Source organism: Lissotriton helveticus, chromosome 6 (assembly GCF_964261635.1).
Source record: "Lissotriton helveticus chromosome 6, aLisHel1.1, whole genome shotgun sequence".
Classification (NCBI taxonomy): domain Eukaryota; kingdom Metazoa; phylum Chordata; class Amphibia; order Caudata; family Salamandridae; genus Lissotriton; species Lissotriton helveticus.
This window is the reverse complement of record NC_136067.1, coordinates 758804518-758827747: the sequence shown is the minus strand read 5'-3', so window position 1 is coordinate 758827747 and position 23230 is coordinate 758804518.

Below are 23230 nucleotides of genomic sequence, written 5' to 3'. Positions count from 1 at the left end.
GAGGGGTTGTTCCTAATGTTTCTATTTTAGCGGGGTCAAAAAGATCTCATCAGTGGCCTACTGATTTTGCTAGATTCCTTTTGTTTTCCCTAACGATTTTTATGTTATAGTTTGCTAGCATGATACAACGGCTAATCCGTATTTTTATATATATGTCCTTTTTATTAGGGGTGTCCTCCGGTGGAGCCGGATGATCTACCTCTAATAAACGGTCCGGGCTGAGCCAACTACCAACAAACGGGGCGAAGACAGGCATGACGGGTTACAAAGAGGACAAAAGTCTGCACTACCTATCCTTCACTATCCGCAAAGACTAAACAGAGTATTGCGACCCTGTGCTTATTTGTGAATGGAGAATAACCCAAAGAGAACCAATTCCGAACGATCAATGTTCGGATAAACAATTAATCAATCAAATGAGGAATAAAATAGGCACGACGGATTACAATGGGGGCAAAAGCCTGCGTTACCTATCCTTCACTATCTGCAAAGACTAAACAGAGTATTGCGACTCTGTGCTTGTTTGCAAATAGAGAATGATCCAAAGAGAACCAATTCCAAAACAGTAAATGCTTGGATAACAATCAATCAAATGGAGAGGGAAGCAGGCACGACGGATTACAATGGGGCAAAGGCCTGCGTTGCCTACCCTTCACTATCTGCAAAGACTAAACAGAGTATGGCGACTCTGTGCTTGTTTGCAGATAGAGAATGATCCAAAGAGAACCAATTCCAAAACAGTAAATGCTTGGATAACAATCAATCAAATGGAGAGGGAAGCAGGCACGACGGATTACAATGGGGGCAAAGGCCTGCGTTGCCTACCCTTCACTATCTGCAAAGACTAAACAGAGTATGGCGACTCTGTGCTTGTTTGCAGATAGAGAATCTCTCAGAAACAATCAAATGAGTAATACTAGTATTTTCAAACAATCAAACAATCAATTCGCAATTTTTCGTGTTACATGACCTTACCCGGACCTTATGGACAGTTTCTCGTCTTCCGCTTCCAGCACCTGATCGTCCTCTATTCTCCGTAATTGCTGTGGCACTCCTGATGGTTCCCAGTCAGGACCGTAGATCACTCGAGAGAGGTCTGCTCAGAACCAGTGAAGTTCGGATGATCGGCTGCCAGACGAGGGTCTATCGGGCAGGTGCACTTCCCGATCGTTGCAGTCGTTCACTCTGTCGTTGGGACCTCTCCCACTGGATCCACGTGTCGCTGATGGGCCCCACGTGGGCGCCAATTGTAGAATGGTAGGGCCGATGCCGACCAAGAACCTTCAGTGTTTGCCCGGCGTTAGCCGCCTCTCATACCATTCAATATTACCAAACAAAGAGGCAGGCGCTGGAGACAGAAGGCAGGAAACAGGAGTTTATTCCGACGGAGCAGAACACGTCAAATCAGACAACAGGGTATCTTCTCGAGGTGCTCTAACCGCATCTCTGAGGCCTGGCCTCTTATACACAAGTTTATGGCTTTATTACATTTATGACATCAGTAATGTTTCCTTGAAGGACAGAAAAGACATCCTCGGAATCCCCGGACCAGACCCGTTCCCACACATATCTACAGTAGAGTTCCCACCCCGATCTCAGCATGTGGTGGTTATCGCGCAGCTGGACATTCCGCTGGGAAGGGGGATGTGTGTGATCGGTCGGATCTTCGGGGTGCGAAAGCATTGAATAATCCCCGCTCCTTTGATGCGAGGCGAGGTCCTACTGTAGGGGGCAATAAACTGCATCTGTTGGGCTAGGTGATGGCCTGGGATCAGGCCGGACAATCGGGCAGGGAGGAAGAGGTTATCAAAAGGGCCTGTTCTTTGAATGAGATGAAAGAGTGAGGGGGTTCAGCACGGGATGTGGCTCGGAGACAGGGTTGCGTTAGAGGTGCGCTTATGGCCCAAGCAGGAGAGACCGGGGGCTGTCGGGGCGCGGGGGAATGCTTGCGAGGCCGGGGAGTGAGGGGGAGAGACGCGCAGGCTGTTGGCAGTGGGCAAAGAGGCCACGACACACAAAATGGCTGCCACTTACGCGCACGAAGGGGCCTAAAAAGGGACAAGATGGTGTGGCCAATGTTTCATGATTTTCACTTTACGCTCAACAGTGGCTATGGTGAACATAAATGAACGCCGCTTATGTATACCGATTTTAGTCATTTTCCACACCACCTGTTAAGAGCCTGACAACTATTACCCACCTAGTGCGTTTCTTGTAAGTACCAAGTCTGGCGATTGCCTCTTAAGGTATTGTAGGACCACTCCTCTTTTTATTTTACTGCCCAGTCCATTAAAATTCCATGTCATTATTGACAACTTTGCATCTTTTGTGTCTGTCATGTCGGGTAGTAGTGGATAGCAGAGGGGGAATGCGATGCGAATCAGTGGTGGCGTGCCTATCAACCCCAATCCTGCAGAGCGGTATAGGATTGCAGTACTAGTGGAGCCTTCAGAGTCCCGCCCCCCTCAAGTAAGTGGGTGGAGCAAAGTAAGGTTCACTTGGACATTCTGTGCAAAAAAAAATACAACATCGAAAACCCCAACTACCCCCCTCTCCCACCCCTTACCCCTCTCCCTTCCCCCCTACCAGTGGAATTCGAACTTTCCTCTCACCCAACAAGGCAGAGTGCCTGTCACCCTCCCCTTCATATGTGAGGTGCCTGGCTAACCACCTCCACCGCCCGCCTAGGCAACGTAATATATTCATAGTATACTTAAAACAGTCAATTCTAGTTCAATCCTAAGGTCCTTTGTGTGTGGGTGTTGAATTTCTGAGGCATAAGCTCTATTCTGACAATGTCGCCTTGGTCACAGTGTCGACAATCATCTAGTGAGTAATTTCATGCGGACCGTAATTCCCAAATCGAAAAGTACACATGTGGCCTATAAGTGTTGGTGAGAGCAAATGAAGTCCGGCGGTCTGGTTCAGAGTTTCCCGTCTGAGTCCTCTCCTGAGTGATGCTCTCTTGATGCAGGAGGAGCACATTGGCCAGTGTTGGGGCCCTTATTGTTGTGACCATCCGATGATCTGCCCACTCGACGCCATCCCTCCAGCCATTCCCAGGCTTCTTCCGGGGACAGAAAAAAACATGTTTTACCCTCGGATTCTACTCAAAGTTTAGCAGGGAGCAGCATGTAATATTTAATGTATTTGTCGCGCAGGGCTTTTCTAACTGCTGTGAAACTGCGTCTTTGTCCCTGAACTTTAACAGTAAAATCCAGGAAGAAGGTAACATTTGTGTTATCAATCTTCAATGGAGGTCCAGGCCATGCTGTTTGTAGAATGACGTCTCTGTGTCGGAAGTTAAAGACTCTTGCAACTATGGGCCAGGGGGTGCCCCGGCTTAGGATGCCACCCAGCAACCTTATGGGCTCGTTCAATGGAAAAAAAGCTGGAGAGACGTTTAGGATGGAGTTTGTTGATCACCAAGTCTTCCACGAAGAGGTCCATGGCCGGTCCTTCCGCTCTTTCAGGAACCCCCAGGATACGGATGTTTTTCCGCCTCGCCCTTCCTTCATAATTATACAGGAGCTCCTCTATTCTTCTTTGCTGATCCTGGAGCTGAGCTACCTGCTGCTGTAGAGTAGAGGTGTCAGATACAAGAGCTTTCGTAGTGGAAAAAAAAGGGGAAAACATGGCGGCCGGCTAGGTAGCGGGTCGCGGATGTCAGGAGCAGCGGCTGTGCTTTTTCGGGATATTTTTCGTTAACTGACCGTATCGGGAGTGAATTAAAGGAGAGGTATCATCTACCGATCGTATTGGGTTCTGGTTGGAAAGGTTTTTGGCAAGTTTAATTGAAGTTTAAAGCCGTTTTTGCTTGTCGGCGTATGTTGGTGGCTGAAGCAGAAACCTCCGTGCAATTGTGGGCGGAGGACGAGGAGGTGGAGTCGCGTCTGCCGGTGGGGCCGCGGAGCGGGAGCTGGAGAAGGGCGGTGTTGGAAATCGGCAGAGGACGCCGTATGGTAGCGAGGATTGGTTCAAGAACGATTGGAGGACGGGGGAGAGGAGAGGAACCCTTAGCAAGGACATTGGAGGTAAAAGGTGGAGAGGGCTTTGTGGAGGATATTCAAACGCCGTCTTCATTAGATGCTGGCTTGGTGCAGCCAGAGAGTAAGTTAGAAAATAAAAAGTTGGCGACAGGGCGTCCCAGATATTCGTTAAGGAGTACAAGGTTAGATATTAATGAACCATCTCTGGGCAAGCCAAAAACGCTACAAAAGAACTTTCGAAAATGTTCTATTAAAGAAGTTAAAAGCACTAAGGCAGGGGAATTAGGCTTAAAAAAAGATATAAAAAAGGGAAAACAAAAGGGGCTTGAGCACAAGGTAGTTACGACCCCATCACTTAATTCATATTTTAAGCCAATTCCCAAAATATTGATTTTGAAGTCGCACCCCACACTGTTAGCTCAGAACCCTGATTTTGATAAAGACGGAGAGTTAACACAGTGTATGTTAAGGCGTACAGAGGAGCAGGACTGGTCCAGGCATTTAACCCCAAATCCCTTTCAGGTTTTGGCGATTGGGATGGAAGAAGAGGGAGAAGCTACGCAAGTAACTGTAGGTATGGCTGATGCAGAGACTCCACAACAGTTGAATACAACACCAGTAGCTGTAGGAGTAGCAGAAGCAGCAGGAGGAACAGCTGAGTAAGGGCTGGAAAGTGAGCTGGAGGTTGGGAAAGTGGATGTGGGGGCGCCCCTGATGATAACAGAGAAAAAGTTGACAACCCAGGAAGGTCCGGAAAAGATGCAGATAGCCCTTCAGCCGAATAAGTTAGACCCCTCAGACATATCGGTTGTGGCGCTTTTAAGAAAGTTAGAGAAAGATATACATTTGGGCTTTGAAGCCTCCAATAAAAATCAGGAGCATATAAGAGCCACATGTAGTCTATTGGAGGTCAAACTTGATAAATTAAGCACCCGTACAGAAGTGCTTGAGACAGAAATGAAAGTGATGCAGGAGAGAATTTTGGATAATCGCAAAGAGATTGAGACTATAAAGTTCAAAGAGCGAGAGAGTGATGAGAGAATCGAGAGATTGGAAAACATGCAAAGACGAAATAATCTAAAGATCTTAAAACTACCAGAAGGAAAGGAGGGGTCAGACATAAAAAATTATGTAGTACAATTGTTAAAAACTGAGCTACAGTTAGAAGAAACGGAAGAAGTACTGCTACGAGATATTCAGAGGATTCACCGAGATCCTTTCCGGCTGAATCCAAACCGCTCTAAACCAAGAAAGATATTAATAACCTTCTTAACGTATAACTTAAAAGAGAAGATCTTGACATCTGCCCTTAAGAAGAAGAATATAATGGTGGATGGAATTGCAGTGGACATTAGGTCAGATTTATCACCTGCTATAGCAAGCAGACAATGGGAATCAGGAAAGCGAATGGGGCCACTTAGAGCACTGGGGGCGACAGTCCAATTTAAATTTCCTGCTTTCCTAAAAGTAATTGGCAGAATAAAATGTATAGGTTTCGTGGAGTTGAAGAGGTGGATACCTTTTTAGATCAATGTCAAGGAGAATAGTAACTATGTTAGGGTAAAGTGAGCGAGTGAAAGAAGGTCAGATTACTGCTCAACACCCATAAATTAATGAATAATGAGCAAAGGACAGGAGGCACACCGCTACTGCGACATCTACTGGCCTAGGCCATGGGAGTTTTGGTTGGGTTTTCCAGGGAGGGAGCAGAGGGGGGAGTGGGGGTATGGAGATTGTGGGGTAGGGGGGAGGTAATGGGGGAGGGGGGGAGTGGGAGAAAAGAAAAATATCCTCAGGAGCGTCTTTGCCACCATAAGAAGGGAAATGTGGGCAAGTTTCTATGAGTGGGGCTAAGGTTAAGGAACTAAGGTTCCTTACATGGAATGCTAATGCCTTACGAGTGAAGTCTAGGAGACAATTAATACTGAAATATCTAGAAGATTCCATTGCACACGTGATTATTTTACAGAAGACACATCTAACTGAAAAAGAAAGTAAGGAGATTTTTTCTGCCCAAAGATTGATAGCTAGCGCTCTTTTTACACCCCAAGAGATAGTCACAAAGGGGGTGGTAATTTTGATTAGGAAAGGGGTTAATATTGTTATGGAAGACAAGAGAGCAGATAAAAGAGGTAGATGGGCGATTGTTAAAATAAGAGTGGCAGGGGAGGAATTGGTAGTAGCCGGTTACTATGGACTGAATGTGGACGATTAAACAATTTTGGACAATTTAGCAGCAGAATTACTAGATTTTTCAGGAAAAATAATTATGGCTGGAGATTTCAACACGGTTCTGGATTGTAAATTAGATAGGACAGGAAATAGTAGAGCTGTTGTAAATGGTAAGATGTCATCTAGGTTAAAGTTGATTATGGCACAGCAAGGGTTATGTGATATTTGGAGATTAAAAGCAGGCCAGCAGTTAGGCTTCACTTTTCATAATAAAAAATATAATCATAGTTCACAAATAGACTTTTTCTTAATTGATGTTAGGTTGAAGGATCGAATAACGAAGGTGTCACATCTAGGGGCACATATATCTGACCACTCAGCTGTTGGATTGAATCTGGAACTAGGGACAGAGGTTTTGACTTCAACCTGGAGATTGGATCGTACAATCCTCTTAGATGGAGACTATTCAGAAACCCTAAGAGATGAGGTACAAGTCTTTTTAGATGAAAATGAAGGATCAGCCAAACAAGATATAGTATGAGACACATGCAAGGCATTTTTGAGAGGGAGACTGGGAGCCCAGGGTGCTAAGAAGAGGAGATTGTATCATAGAAAGGTTTTGGATTTGGAGAAAGAAATACGATCGTGGGAAGGTAGTGGAACAAGACTAGGGGGCAATATAACGAATGAGGAAGTAAAAAACAAGCTCTTTGATCTAAAAGTAGAACTAACAGCAGTACTGTCACAAAGAGTTAAGGAAAGATGGGAAGCCAGTCAGTTGGCACACTCTTCCTGTGGAGAAGGCTGTGGCAAACTGTTAGCGTGGAAAGCTAAAAAAGACCTGATACGCAATCAAATAAAAGAAATTAAAAAGACGGATTCAGGAGAACTTATAACAGATAGCAAAAGAATTGCAGAAGCTTTCCATGACTACTTTGCAAAAGTTTACACGGAAGATCTCTGCCCAAGACAAGTTGAAATGGATAAGTGGCTACAATATCTGGAACCTCTTTCTGGGGATTGGAAGGGGGCACTAAATAGGGAAATATCTCAAGCTGAAGTGGTTAAGGTGATTAAAGATAGTAAAAGGGGGAAAGCACCAGGCCCGGATGGCCTCCCGGCTGAAGTATATAGAGTTTTAGTAGAATTGATTGCTCCCATATTGTGTCAACTGTTTAATCAAATTTTTAGAGGGGAAGTAACCATACCTAGTTCTTGGAATGAGGCAACAATCTCCCTGATACCTAAACCTGGAAAATCACCTAGTAGTTTAGATTCATATAGACCTATATCACTCTTGAACTGTGATTATAAGTTTTTTTCAAAAATATTGGCAGACAGACTTAGTAGGGTTATCCACAAATTGATTCATGAGGACCAAAAAGGCTTTGTTAAAGGGAGATATCTGAAAGAATTACCTTTTACTCTGACTGGAATAATAGATATGGCCTCCACGCATGATCTTCCCTTGGGGGTGATTGCTTTAGACGCCGCCAAGGCCTTTGATCGAGTCAACTTTGTTTATTTAAAAGCACTCTTGCTGTACCTTAATCTAGGAAAAAATTTCACTGAATCTCTTCTTTCTTTGTATTGTTCCCCGACATCACGTGTTCTGGTTAACGGAATATTAACTCAGCCTGTTAATGTAATGCGTGGAACAAGACAAGGATGCCCTTTGTCACCCTTGTTATTTAATTTATACATAGAGCCACTAGCTTGCAGAATCAGAAGCTCAGAGGAAATACCCCCCTTTGCAGTTGGCAACTGGTCAGAAAAAATGGGCCTGTATGCAGATGACATTATCATTTATTCTTCTAGTTTGCATCAGTCTTTGGAAAATTTGGTGAAGATAACTAAGGAATTTGGAATTGTTTCAGGCTACCAGATAAATCAGGACAAAACTGAGATAATGGTTTGGAATTTAAATACGGAAGGGTTAATTAGTAAATCAGAAATGAGGTATCTGGGGGTTAGGATAACTCAAAATATTGAAGATCTTGCTAGAGTTAATTTTTTTAAGATAAAGAAAGAAGTCTCGGCCACTCTTAAAAGATGGATGAATCTTCCCCGGATCAACTTAGTAAAGATGGTGATTGTGCCAAAAGTTACATTTTTGTTTGAGACTATTCCCCTCGCATTTAGAAAAGAATGGTTGGTTAAATTACAGAGTGAAATAGTGTCATTTATCTGGGCATCAAAAGGATCACGATTATCATGGAAAAAGTTAAGGAGGAGAATTAATAAAGGTGGTCTGGCGGCTCCGGACTTGCAAATATATGCATGGGCTTTTTGTTTAAGGAACTGTAGGATGCTGTTGGGTACTCTAACTATATCAACGATTGGAGAAATTTTTGGTGTGATGCTGAAAAGATGAGGCTATAATGATTTTGGTTTTTTATATAAGTTTGCAGACCCTAAATTTTTCAAAAAGGTTAGACTTAAGACCCTTCGGTATTTGTCGGAGGTATGGTATAAAATAGGAAGACTATTAAAATTGCGTTATTTTAGTTATATGGCCCCAATATGGGACTCTCCTGGACCTCCACTTTGGACAAAGGATGCTTTGGCTCTTCAGTTAAAAAAAGAGGATGCTTTGCAGAGATGGAAGGATTTGTTTCAGGAGGGTAAATTGGTGTCTTGGGGCCTCTGTCAGCAATCGTGGGGACAGGTCTTCTCAAGATACAAGTATTTGCAGATTCAGAGTTGGGCAAATGATCAAGAAAATGTAATTGGGAGACAAAATGACTTTGAGTTAAAGCTTGAAATAGGGACCTTCAAGAAGGAGGTGGCCACATGGTATGGGATGATATTGGAATTGGAAGATGGACCTTTCCTGCTTCCGGAGGCTCTGTGGAAAGAATGCTTGCCGAAGATCGCGACAGAGAACCAATGGCAAGTAACAATGTCTAAGCTTTACAATATTGTTAAACCTGCAAATTTAAGGCGAAATCTTTTGTTTACCATCCATAGGGCATATTGGTCCCCTCGTAGATTATCAAAATTTAAAACTGGCGGGGTTGTGGGGTGTCCGAAATGCAAGACCCCTAATGCGGATGATCTACACATGTTTGTCTTTTGCCCAAATATAAGACAATTCTGGCTGGATGTAAGTAATTGCCTTTCTCAAGTTCTGAATCTGCGAAAGGAGGTAAGCCCCGAATTAATAATAACGGGGAGATTTGATTTAGAAGATAATTGCATGAATGATAATGTAAAACTTACCTTTTACGCCATCTTATTGGCTCGTAGAGAGATATGTAAGTTGTGGGTCTCACCGCTTAGCCCTAAATTAATAGACTGGATACTGCCTATGAGGTATACAGCTAAGCTTGATATTTCAGATCACACTAAGAGAAATCGAGGATTTTGGGTACCCTTCCTTTTATGTTTTGGGTAAATATTATTTGATATGACATCCGATGATTAAGCCTCCGCCTATCTCGCTGTTATTTACTATATGGGATTCTAGGTCGGAAATAGAGTAAGAGGTGGATACACCTGGTGAGTCAGATGGCCAAGAAGAATCGATCGATTGGGGATCAGATTCAAAAATAGGTGGAGTTTATGCCTCCTCTCTTCAACCAGCTTATGAGATAAAAAGCCCAGTGGTGGACTAGTTAGAAGGTATGGGTGGCGAGTCGGCGAATGAGGATATAAAAAAAAAAAGAGAAAATTCGTAGTGGTTTCCATGTCCTTGACTATGGAGTCCATTTTCTTTAGATCTGCCCTCAGGAGAGTTACCTCAATCTTCACGGAGTCCATATGAGTCTCTAAAGATGTCCGTACACCTGCTATGGCCTCCATGACGCCTTTGAGAGTGAGGCTTTTGGTGAAAGAGCGAGGCTGTGAAGTTTTGGGGTTGTCCCCTGTCGTTGCGTCAGTGTCCTCCCCTTGTTTGGTCCAGGCAAACTTTGCCTGTTGGTTTTGGGCCTGGGATTTGAGTCTTTTGTTATTGGCCATCTTTGGTGTGCAGGAGAAGAGGGAGAGCACAGGTTCAGGAAGACCCACCTGTAATTGCAGCCGCCTGCGGAGGAAAAGGGCTACTCTCCGCCGGCCTGTCCATGTTCCAGGGGGTCTAACAGCTAAGTAGGGAGTTTGGTCGTTCTTAGGCAGCAGGGTGAATCTATCCTGCTATCAGAGCAGTTTGTGTGCAGTCTATGGCCCAGTGATGTAGGGTCCCCACAACAGCAATCAACATATGGGGCTCGGCACAGGTTGATCACTTAGGAAGGGGGCCCCTTTTTCACCACCCCAGGTGCACAGAGAAGCCAGTCAATCCATTGCTCGCTGGGGCCCCTTCTTCAGAGGTGTCACTCCAAGGGGTTCTCGGGGAGGCCAGAGGGTGAGGGGGTTGAATTACCAAGCTTTACCTGTCTCTGTTGTTTGGAATGGAGGTCAGGTGCCTGATTACTTGTACACGCACTAATGCGGCCCAGTGTCTGAGATGTGCGCCCAATGTTCATTTCAGCTGTCGGTAGGCCTCAAAGCCTGAGCCTCGTTTGTGCAGGGCCGCCTAGCCCTGTCGCAGCTCCACTTCCGCTGGTGTCTCGTTAGGGGGCTCTTGATGCGATCCAGCAGTGCAGGGGCCCAATTTTATCCGTCAATTATACAGTGAGTAGAGGCTTAGGGCCAGACCCCGTCCGCATTCGCTATATTGGTCCAGAAGCAGGGAGGAGCGATTACTTCTTGGTGGCCTCATGGGTAGGCCTCAAAGCAGGGGCCTCGTTTTTTCACCGGATGCCTAGCCCGTTCCCAGCCTCCTATGGGTGATGGAGGTTTTCCCTCACATCTCCTCCCTCTACAGCGCTTAGTCAGCCCACCTCACCTCCACTCCCGGTTGGCTTCCGAGGGGTGCAGCAGTTTCAGGGATGACCTTATTAGTCTTGTGGGTAGGCCCCAATGCTGGGGGCCTTGATTTAATTGGCCAGCTAACCCAGTCTCAGCCTCTCATGGGCCACAGTTATGGATTACGCCGACCGCCATCTGCAGCTGCGCTCGAACATTAGCGCTTCACCACTACTGCCTGATGGCTCCCGGTGGACACAGCAGCTCCAGGCGATGATGACCTCGTCTCCAGGGGCAGTGCTGCTATGGTCTGCAAGCGCCGTCAGCAGTGTCTTTTTCCCCATTTCAGGCCGCCATTTAGGTGCATACAGTGCGTCCCGAGTCGATAGCTCTCTCTGGCCCCAAATCAGGCGCAACACAATTTTCAAGCAGCGCTTTCCTGCTGGATAAGTGAAAGAAGAGATTCCCAAGGTGATAGGGGAATCTGCCTAGCTGAAAGCGGAGATGTGTATGGATATTTCGGCGAGGGCTGCGGAATCGCCTCAGAGAGCGACCATTTGCAATGGCCGCTAGCCACTCCCCCGAAAATGTTTTTGCAGTTATACCGAAAACGACTTAAGCACAATATCCTTTCAAAATGATCTCAAACTTATCAGTGCCCGAATACTTGGAATTAGATAAATAATGATAATCAAAATGCATGGTCCTCATCTGCAGCCCCAATTCTGCATGCCTGCAGTTTCTTGACGGCATCTTTGACGTGTGGCCTTGAAGGATGATCAGCCAGGAGGACACATGAGAGCCTTTACCTTGATGGGAAATACTTTTCTCTAGGGAAGATGCAGCATCTAGACAAGCAGCAACATTTCTACCATGGGTAAGACGAAATTCTTCTCCTTGTTCTTCAATGATTGCATGATGTGCTGCATGTCCACAATTGCCAGCAAGGCACACATTCCTTGGTTTTGGGGAAATTGCCTCTGATACGTCTCTAGCAGATGTATAAATTAGCTAAATAATTCAGATGAAACAACCTATATTATGGACAAAAACACAATGAGCCTTGGACCATGAATTGATCCCCTACTCATAATCTGACCTTCAACAATGTAACGGCACTTCAATCATGAATAGAAGAACTTGGCACAAATAAGGTACTGACTTTTCTGTGTGTTTTAAAGACAAAAGTGCCACTGTGTTAATGTACATTATAATAATCTGTGTTGGAATATGGATTTAAGCTGTATATTTTTGATAAATATTCATACAAAGACATGACTTCAGTTTGGACACTTTTTGTGGCAGTTGAGCAATCTAATATTGCTGAAAGTTTGACTGGAACAAAATACATTTTACTGCCCCTCCGTATAAAATGTTATATCCATGAATTACATAAACAATTTGATAAACTACATTGATCCTTTTTGTAGTTGGGACAGCTATGAGTAAATAATACATTTTAGGTAGAGGTTGTGATGATGTGAGTTAGAATACCAATGTGTATTCAGCATATATTAGCAGTTATTTGATGAACAAAGCTGATACATGTCGTGAGCTATTTGCGATTTTTTTGTAGAGCACATGCATTCATCCCCATGGGGATATCATGGCACTCTTAACTACCATTTGATTTGATTTTCGGAGAGTGAAGGCTGGAATCAGGGCCACATTAGCCATGTTTTCAGTTTTGTCTTGATTATGAGATAATCCTCAGTTTGTCGAATATCTAGGGGAAGCAAATTCCAGTGGGGGGCTGCCAAAAAAGCAAAGAAGAGTCCACCCACTCTGGCCTTCTTGATCTTAATTACTTTAGCGATGGTCAAGCTGGATAATCTTAGCTGTCTTGTAGGTTGGGCTGGAGTTATGCAGAGATCTATGCGCTTGTCAGAGTAGCTTAAACTGAGCCTTCTTATGTTTTGACCAGCAAAGCAATAATTTTAAACAAGAAGTTGCAGAGTCATGTCTGCCTTTATTGCAAATTAGTTTAGCCGGTGCATTGTGGATCGTTTGGAGGCATGTAAACAGATAGTCTGCCATACCCATGTGTAATGCATTTCCATAGCCCAGATAACTGATTATCAGATCCTGGACAACCGTACGGTTCCAATCCATCTGAGTCCATCTAAACATCTTTCTAGGAATTCTTAACTGCTCAAAACAGCTGCCACAGGTCACCAAAACTTGATTTTTTGAAGTGAGGGATTGATCTATAATGATTCCAATATGTTTTTCTGCTTTTTTAGGCACTGAAGCAGTGCCACCCAAAGGAGGCCTCCAGGAATCGTTCCGATATGTTTTCCTCACCACCAAACAGCAGGATTTCAGATTTTTGTGCATTGAGCTTCAGGCAGTGTGCTAACATCCATCCAGGCACCTCCAAAAGACAGCCTGGGTCTTGCTTGGTATTGGACTGACCATCGCCCAAGGAAATGATCAGCTGGGTGTCATCAGTATATGAGCAGACGCCAATTTTTTAACCAGAGTGGCAAGTTGTGCGACATACACATTAAATAGTGTAGGGCTCCGAGTAGAAAACTGGGGGACACCATATTCAGAGCTATAGGGGTGCACTCTAAATTGGTCCAGCTGAACTGACTGAGATCTATTGGAAAGAAATGAGCCGAACCATTGGGGGGCGGTATAATGAAATTCTGTTTCATGAAACCTCCTCATCAAAAGTCTGTGTGAGACAGTATCGAATGCCGCAGACAGGTTCAATAAAATTAAAACTACTTCTTTTCCCTGAGCTACCTTCAGTCTAATATTATCCAAAACTGCAATGAGCATACTCTCTGTACTGTAATTCACTCCTAAGCCTGAATGGGAAGGGTCAAGCAAGTTATTATCCTCCAAACAAAGGACACCTGACAGTTGAAAAAGTTCTTCAATACTTTAGCCATAAATGGCAGCAGCAAGATGGGGGATAATTCAATAGAGTGGTTGCCTCAAAGCATGCTTTTTTAGCTACCTGGAGATTTAGTGCACACTTCCATACATTAGGGTACATTGCATTTTTTCGAAAAGCATAAAAAATCGGTGATAGTCCTGAATAATAAAATGTGGACATGGGTCCAATGTGGAACCAGACTCTCATGGTTTTCTCCATCTGTTCTACAGAGACACAGGTGTAGTCTCCAAAGTGTGCATGGGCTTTAGGATGTGGACCCAGCAATTTGAATGGGGCGTCTAACCGAGGTGGTTATAGGTATCAATATTAAATATTTGTAGGTGCAAGTACAAGGGAATCTTGAAAATCTATGGTCACACAATAGAGTGTGCACATGAATATCATAAAAATACCTTTTTAATAACTTCCACGGTCTCAATGAAATCACATTTGTAGCAGATGATAAGATAAGGAACACCTTGAAAGGACTGACCATATTTACTTTCAAGGATGCTTGAAAACTATTTCCAAATTTGGGCTGGTGATATTGTAAAAGAGCAAATAAATAAGCTTGATATCTAATCCATTTGTTTAGTTGTACTTTGTAAATATTCTACTTCTTTACTGTATTATGTATGGTATTGTACCATTGTTGGAGAATGGTAAGCCTAGGATGACCCACAATACTTGCATTTGAAAAGCATTTTGTTCTGACCTTTCTTTGAAAACTCAGTGATTGATGAAGAAGTTTTTATAACATCATGTAGGCAATCTAAGATTGAAGTTGTTTATCTTTTGAATTATACAAATTTGTAAATAAGCTCAAATGTAAATGATCAGGATTATGTAGCTATTTTACCACCTAAGATAAAAGCCTTATTTACTTGACTCCCTAGAGATTCTATGTATCTAAAATGGAATTTACTTATAGGTGAAAGATGCTTAATCAAACATTCTACTTAAAAGCAAGTATGCAGACTATGTAGAATGAATGTCGTAACAGCAAATCATATTCTGTGTTATTGTTTCAAAGTCCTGGTTCTTTGTCATTTGTGTCTTAGACTATTTGTTTTGAAGTCAAGGATGAGGATTGTGGAGGTATCTTTTGACAGTGCTCCTGCAAATGTAACTGAGAAACACTGAAAATAGGGTCTGTTTTCTTAGAAGTTATTTTAATTTTTTAACAGGTCAATTTACAGTTATATCAGTAGATAATGACAAACTGTATTTTGTCTAATGAATCTATTCATTTTAGTAATCGAAATATTATAATTGTATTGATTATATTTCTCTTTTTTTCTATAGATTTGTTATCCATATATTCCACAAGGAATTTGAAATTGAAAGAATAATGACTGACCTGCTATTTATTATTTCTGAAAAATATCTTGTTTAAGGAGATTTTTAAAGTAGAATGTCCTCTTACATTCTCCTTCATAATAATATTCTTTAAAATAGGTATGTTTGTTGAGCTGATATCACTCCAGCAACATCCTTAAACAAAATGTAATAATAAGCTTACACAGAACTTGGTAAAGAGATCTTATTGGAAGTGTCCGATAGCATTCAATGATGATGACGATGATAATATTTTTATTGTTTCCGTTATTTAAAACCATATACAGTATGTAATGACATTAAAAGCCTAAGACTACAAACCATCACTGTCTCCAAGTTTAAAAAGTTTAAAGAAAAACATGAAAAATCATGCCTTTCATGCAAATTGTTTACAAGTTTAAATCATCATAACTTTATTTTCCCTTCATTTGATTGCTAAAGATAACAATTTTGTAGTGTCCCACCTGCTTTTGTGTAGAGCCCCTCAAACAGAATACAATGGCCTCACATATGTTATTATCCCTTATGTATTTAAACACTGTTTCAGCAGCTTCTTTCTGATGTCTATTAGTTTGGGTCATAAAAACATAATGGGGCCGATTTGATCTGGGTTGGAAAGCTCTCCAGCCGAGCCGGATCTGGAGTGTTTTCTGACTGAGCCGGAGTCCTGCAGTCCGACCGAGCGAGTACGATGCGGCCGTATGCTGCTGGACTCTGTTCGGTCGGACTCCCATAGAAGTCAATGGGAGCTGGTCGTACGACGCATACATGGGCTCCCATTGACTGAATGGGTACGTCTTGCATAAGGGCGCCCCTACAGTGGGTACGCATCAGTGCCATCTGCACCATACATGCCTGTGTTGGGGAGACCCCATGTGTCCATGCTGTAGGGCTGCAGGTGACAGGGGGTCTGATGTGGACCCCAAAAGGTGACTTCCAGGACGTTTTGCGAGCCGGACACTCTGGCTCGCACCGGCTGTCCGATTCGTGATTCGTACTGGCTCGGTCATAAATCGCATCCATTGCATGCCACTGTTAGCTTACGGCCGAGACGTACGGAGCAGTTCGGACCCGCAAACGACTCGGTCGGTGAATGTCACGTAGCTCGCATCGTACTTGCTTACTTGTACAGCTGTACGAGTCAGGCGGAAAACACATGTGCGGCTCGTAGTTTTTCCAGCTGGATTGCGTTTGGTGCCCTTTCGACCCGGATCAGAATTGGCCCCTATGTGTTCCAGTGTTTCCTTCTCTTTGCTGCAAAGGCAGCACATGCTGTTTGCACATGAAGAGTGTTTTCATTGGCTGTTGAATTGGTAAAATGCTAGGTAAAGGAGTTGTTATATTTTTGAGTTAGGCCCATGTAATGAAGTAGCTTATTTCATACAGTGCCGTAGAAAGTAACATTTCAGCTGTGAACGTTTGCACACATATGCATGCGCGAAAATGTTGGATTAGTTTTTCTGAAACTACTTTGTTTACACATCCAGCTTCGCACAAGACTATCATGACGCCTTCAACATCATGTACTAGGCCTCTCTGCGCACTAGCTACAAAAGTCGTCCTATCTTCATCCACGAGGTGACAATGCTGTCTACATATCCATAACATCACTTATCTAACGCAGACATCGCAAGACCACCTTTTATTATAAATAATAGACACCCCATAGATTGGTAGAGAAGGTACTTCCACTAACACCGAGGGTCCTTGCATTTTGAGAAATCACCATGCAGCAACCTAACATCTCGTGAGGGGTGTCCAGTTCATGACCAAGATGGGGTCCTTCACTCTATCCCAACAGGTAATGCGGTTGGATTGTCACTTGAGAGGATTCTTTGCTCTTCACCTACACACATTCTAGGTACACTAAGAGAGGGTTCGCATAGTAGGAGCACGCTAGATTACTGTCTTGCTTATATGCCTGCTTATATATATTTCTTTTGCACCATGGCAGAACTATATCTACTATTTACGCTCTTGGTGCACACAATCACGTTTATCTGCTTCTGTCCACTATCATTGCAGCACACGTATTTTATGCAAGAATAACGTTGGTACAATAACTATTTTTGAAAACGTCCCACTTTGTATTCTCTGTATATTTCTATGAGAATAAGTGAGCACAAGTGACTGAGTGAAAGGTCCTGTAACGTTTTCATGATTCCTGAGGAATCAGGGTTGTCATGTTCAGTGGTTGCCAGAAACCATTCGCTCCCTGGTAGGTTAGGGCGGGTTATTGTGGCACTATGAGCTAGCTGGTCTATAGTAAGCTGGGGCAGAGCTGGTATAGTGCCTTACCTGCTGTGGCTGCTTCCTCCTCGCCATGGCCGCTCCCCTTCCTCGCCCTCGCTGTCCTTGTCTATTGGAAACCCCTATGTTGTACGTCTTGCGCGTAGCAACATATTAGTTTCGCCGAGTCTCATGGTCACTCTACCTACGTGCCTCTCTGGTGTCCCCGCTAGTAGACTCGGTAAAACTAATATGTTTCTTCGCTGAGCGAGCCTTCCCTCTGCCCCCACGAAGCCTTTGAGACCCGCAAAAGGAGTCTTGCTTTTTTCTCGCCTATTTTAGGTTTGAGTTAATGCCTACTGCCGATTTTTTGCAATTAGGATACATGAATCTACGACTGGATGCACGTTAGTGTGTGTAGACCACCCATTTTCCTTTTTCTGGTCCTGATGAAAACCTGGGATTTACCGTTTACAGGTTGAAACATGTAGACCATTCACATAGACACTCACGGTCATAATCACCCATCAGTATCTTCTCACTGTTTTTAATATTGTCCAGTAGCCTTTGAATAAAGTTTTTTTCAAAAAAAGTCATACAGGACAATTTTTAACACCATTTTTTGCACTATTCACTCAAAAAAACAGCTCCACTGTAGTTCAGGTGTCGCAGCACACCCTGATGGCACTCGGCCATCAGGGTGGGACCCCGATGATGAAGCATGTCACCAACCAGGTTGGTGAGTGAGGGGTTTTTAATAAAAGGATAATATTCCTTTTTTCATTGTCATCCTATTCAGAACCCTTTTTAAGGTCCTTGTGGTGATACTCCTCTTTTGTTATTTCTATATTTAAGTCCAGGGGACTGGGAGTACTTTCCATTCACACCTGTGAAAAAATCCCTCACTCTCTCCTTTTGTTTATATATACTAGCATTAGGTCCTGACATCAAGAAACTCCATTGTCCAAAAACCCCAACAATTGCCTGGTCGAGGAGGGCATCCATCTACCTCCAGACACATCTTCTGCCAGCATCTCAAAGTCTAATGTTCTCACAAGTCACAGGCCCGGCTGGGAGCTCATGATTGAGGGCAGGTCTGACTCTTTCATGCTATCAACCAAACTCTTGCATGCACTTGCCACGCCAGTGGATCCATGTCCATGCTACGCCTTACTGAACAGCACAGAACTTTCAAAGCCTGCCCACTTTAGAAGCTCTCTGCGCCAATTATCCACCCTGGGTCCCCTAATAGCCTTCCAATGTATCATCATCTCACATTTAGCAAGGTCCATGGCAAAATTAAGCAATCTCTTAGTAACCTTACATTTGGCCAGGTGCTGGTGCCAAACGAATAAGCATGTGCTTGGAGAGTAGGAAACATTATGATGGGTAACATCATTGACACATTCTGTCACTTCCATCCAGAATCCTGAAAGGGAAGGACAGGCCAGACCATAAGATACACCCTAGTCTGACTTCACGACACCTAGAGCATGCTGTGCCTGTTCACCCTGCTGGGCATAAGAAACGCCCAGTGAAGGAAATAAAAGTTAATTAATTTAAGCTAACCTTGGGCGTAGTACACGATGTAGCGCCACGCGAAGTGCACTTCACACTACGCGAGCTACCTGAAGCACTACACAAACTGCGTAGTACCCTGTTCGCGATGATTGCACAGTGCCGAATGCTTGTTCACACTGTGCAATCATTGAAAACGGCATCTTGCACAGTGCGAGCTGTCGTTTGCAGCCGCTCGAGTAGGTTTTTACTCGAGCTGCTGCTTTCTCAGCGCGGACTGGTAGTTTCTCATTGCGAGCGGTCGCGAGCATACGCGACCACTCGCAATGAGAAACCTGACCTCCCCATGTTGAGAATCTCGCCGGGTGGTTTATTTTACACGCTCGCGATCGGCAACTTGATGTTGCTGATCGGGAACGAGGAAAAAGTCTCGCCGGGATGTCATTTTGCTTGCTCGCGGTCGCCAACTTGAAGTTGAGGACCGCGAGCAAGCAAAAAATGACCGCTGCACTACGCTACGCATGTTTGTACTGTGCTACGTGCAATTCGCGTAGTGCGAAGTAGCACAAACTTCGCAAATTACGCGAGCGTAGCGTAGTTCTTTGCCCATGGTTAATTTAAGCCAGACATTCCGATTCACATTCAGAACTTGTTCCAGAATTTTCAACCAGTCAACCCCTAGATATTTCTCTCATATTTCCCCAAAGTTTCATCAAAGGAGCTACAATATCCCCTCTGAGTGCCGCATAAAAGCATGTGATCACTCTATGAGTGCCTGCAGATGAGCAAATGAGATGACATCTTTGGTGTGTAGGGGGTTCAGCCATCCTGGCCCCGTATGTTTATTAATTGCTGCTACCACAGCTCTATGCAACAAGAACTGATCCCCCTGGCAACTAAGAACTGTAGCTGAAGGTCTGCAAGTAGGTGCAGCTTCCCCGCACAAAACAGATGGCCCACCTACATAATACCAGAACCACCGATTCCATCAGCCCCCTCCAATCACCACTGTGAGGCATTATCTCCAACCGCTGCACCATTATATCAGGAGAGAATGGGAGCTATGCATGTGTTTTCTGCAGATGTTGCATTCAACAATGCCTCATAACCAAGAGCTCTCTAGGACCCTTTCATGGATGCCACCAGGGATTCAGAAGGAGTTGAAATAGCTCCTGGGGCATGGAAACGAATGGGCCCACCTCCCTTCCGGGCATCTGCCGACAATCCACCCACTGGGTGAACCACTGCATCTGTGCCACCAAATAGTGGGATTCGAAATCCATGACAGTACTGTAATTTAGCCATCTCCACTATTGCACTGTGTTTTGTTGATAAAAAATCTTATAGTGTTACTAGTCATCTCTTACTGTTTATGCAATAACTGATACAATTAATAGTTGCCCAGGCCATGATCAAAATTAGGCCCAGATCCAACTGAATTAAGCTTTGTGACCTCCGGCCTGGTTGCCCCCTCGCTCCTCCGCGCTCCTGCTTCAGAGACCCCTGCAGTGCCAGACCTTTTCTACGCCGAGAGCAGCGCCCCAGCCGCCGCAGGGCCGCCCGCTCCAACCGATCCCGTTTTTCCCGCCACTTCCTGCCGGCGCCCTCGCCCCCTCGCCACACGATTGGTGGACGCGACCCCGCCTCCCAGCTGACCCGCCCTCCCGGCTCCCCTCTTATGTCGCCCCCTCAGCGACCGCGCAGCGGACGCGCGCAGCGGGAGCACCGAATGAGCGCCGAAGGTGCGCCAAAGGTAAGCCCGTCTGCGCCTGGACCGCGCCCAGCGCCAGAACCCCTGGCACCCACCGCCGGAAGCCGACCAGACGGACCTACGACGCCACCGAACTCATCGCTCTCAACACCGGCCGAACCCCGGGTTGCTACCGAGCCACACCGAGACGCACCCACGGACCCTTCATCTGCAACGCCTGCAAGTTCACCTGCAACTGGACCGGCTCCACTCCGCCAGCGCTCAAGACCTCGACGAGCAGCAACAGCAACCACCTGAAGGGCATCCTGCTCAACACCCGCTCCGTCCACAGACACGCCGTCGAGCTCTGGAACCTGCTTGACACCACAGACCCAGACGTCGCCTTCCTCACGGAAACCTGGATGAACGCCTCCTCAGCGCCCGACATCGCCATCGCCATCCCGGACGGCTACAAGATCATCCGGAAGGACCGCGTCAACCAGACAGGAGGAGGCATCGCCATCATCCACAGGAACACCATCCGCATCACGACCGACACCGACGACACCCTCGCACCCGCCGAACACCTGCACTTCCAGATCCACGTCAACCCCAAGACCACCCTCAGAGGCACCCTGATCTACCGTCCCCCGGGACCCCGCACACAATTCAGCGAAGACATCGCCGACTTCATCAGCCCGCATGCCCTCCCCTCCGCTGACTACATCCTCCTCGGGGACCTCAACTTCCACCTGGAGAACAACAACGACCGCAACACTACCACCCTGCTGGACAACCTCGCCAACCTCGGACTCAAGCAACTGGTGACCACCCCCACCCACTACGCCGGACACACACTCGACCCGATCTTCTCTTCCAGCAAAGACATCGCCTTCAGCCACTCCACGGAACTCAACTGGACGGACCACAGCTGCGTCCACTTCAGCTACAGAAAAACCACGCTCCACCATCACCAGCAACAGGCTCCCCGCAGAAGCTGGAACAAGATCACTGCAGACCAGCTCGCCACTTCCCTGAACAAAAACCCTCCCACCAGCACAACGAACCCCAGCCAAGCGGCCACCAACCTCACGAAATGGATCAGCGACTGCGCAGACGACCTCGCCCCGCTGAAGACCCCGCCGAGTAGACCCGGAAGCAAGAAAGCCCCATGGTTCAACGACGAACTCAAGAGCTCCAAGAAGAACTGCAGAGCACTCGAGAAAACCTGGCGCAGAGACCCAACACCGGACAACATGACTGCCCTCAAGCTCGCCACCCGCAAACACCACCAGATGATCCACGCCACCAAGAAAACCGCATTCAAGGAACGACTGGACAACAACGCACACAACAGCAAGGAACTCTTCAACATCGTGAAAGAGCTCTCCAACCCCAACGCCGGAAACAACGACATCACCCCTTCGCAAGACCTCTGCAACTCCCTCGCCTCCTACTTCCACAACAAGATCGTGGACATACACAACAGCTTCAGCACTCACCTGACGCACGCCACGACGGAACCACCGCCCCCCACCACCGTCCTCCGCGCCTGGACCCCGATCAGCACCGAAGACACCATCCGCACGATGAACTCCATCCACTCCGGATCTCCGACCGACCCCTGCCCCCACCACGTCTTCAACAAGGCCGACGCTGTCATCGCACCCCACCTGCGGGACATCATCAACACCTCCTTCGACACCGCTACCTTCCCGGAGAGCTGGAAGCATGCCGAACTCAGCGCTCTACTCAAGAAACCATCAGCCGACCCCACCGACCTCAAGAACTACCGCCCCATCTCGCTGCTCCCGTTCCCGGCTAAAGTCATCGAGAAGACCGTCAACAAGCAACTGGCCGCCTTCCTCGAGACGAACGGCTCCCTCGACCTCTCGCAGTCTGGCTTCCGGGCCAACCACAGCACCGAGACCGCCTTGATCGCAGCTAAAGATGACATCCGAGCCCTGCTTGACAACGGAGAAACAGCGGCCCTCATCCTCCTGGACCTCTCCGCGGCCTTCGACACTGTCTGCCACCGTACCCTAGTACAGCGCCTCAGCAACATCGGAATCCAGGAGAAGGCACTGGAGTGGATCACCTCCTTCCTCGCCGGAAGGACACAGAGAGTCCGCCTCCCTCCGTTCAGATCGGAAGCCACCGAAGTCATCTGCGGCGTCCCTCAAGGCTCCTCGCTCAGCCCAACACTCTTCAACGTCTACATGAGCCCCCTCGCAGCCATCGCACGCCAGCACAACCTGAACATCATCTCCTACGCCGACGACACCCAGCTGATCCTCTCCCTCACTAACGACCCCGCCACCGCCAGAGCCAACCTGCACGAAGGGATGACAGACGTAGCCAAATGGATGTCCAACAGCCGCCTGAAACTGAACTCAGACAAGACGGAAGTCCTCATCCTGGGATCCTCACCCTCCGCCTGGGACGACTCCTGGTGTCCCCCCGCCCTGGGCAGCGCACCCAAACCAACTGACCACGCACGCAACCTGGGCTTCATCCTGGACTCCTCCCTCTCCATGACCAGACAAGTCAAAGCCGTCTCCTCGTCGTGCTTCAACATCCTGCGCATGCTACGCAAGATCTTCCGATGGATCCCCACCGAGA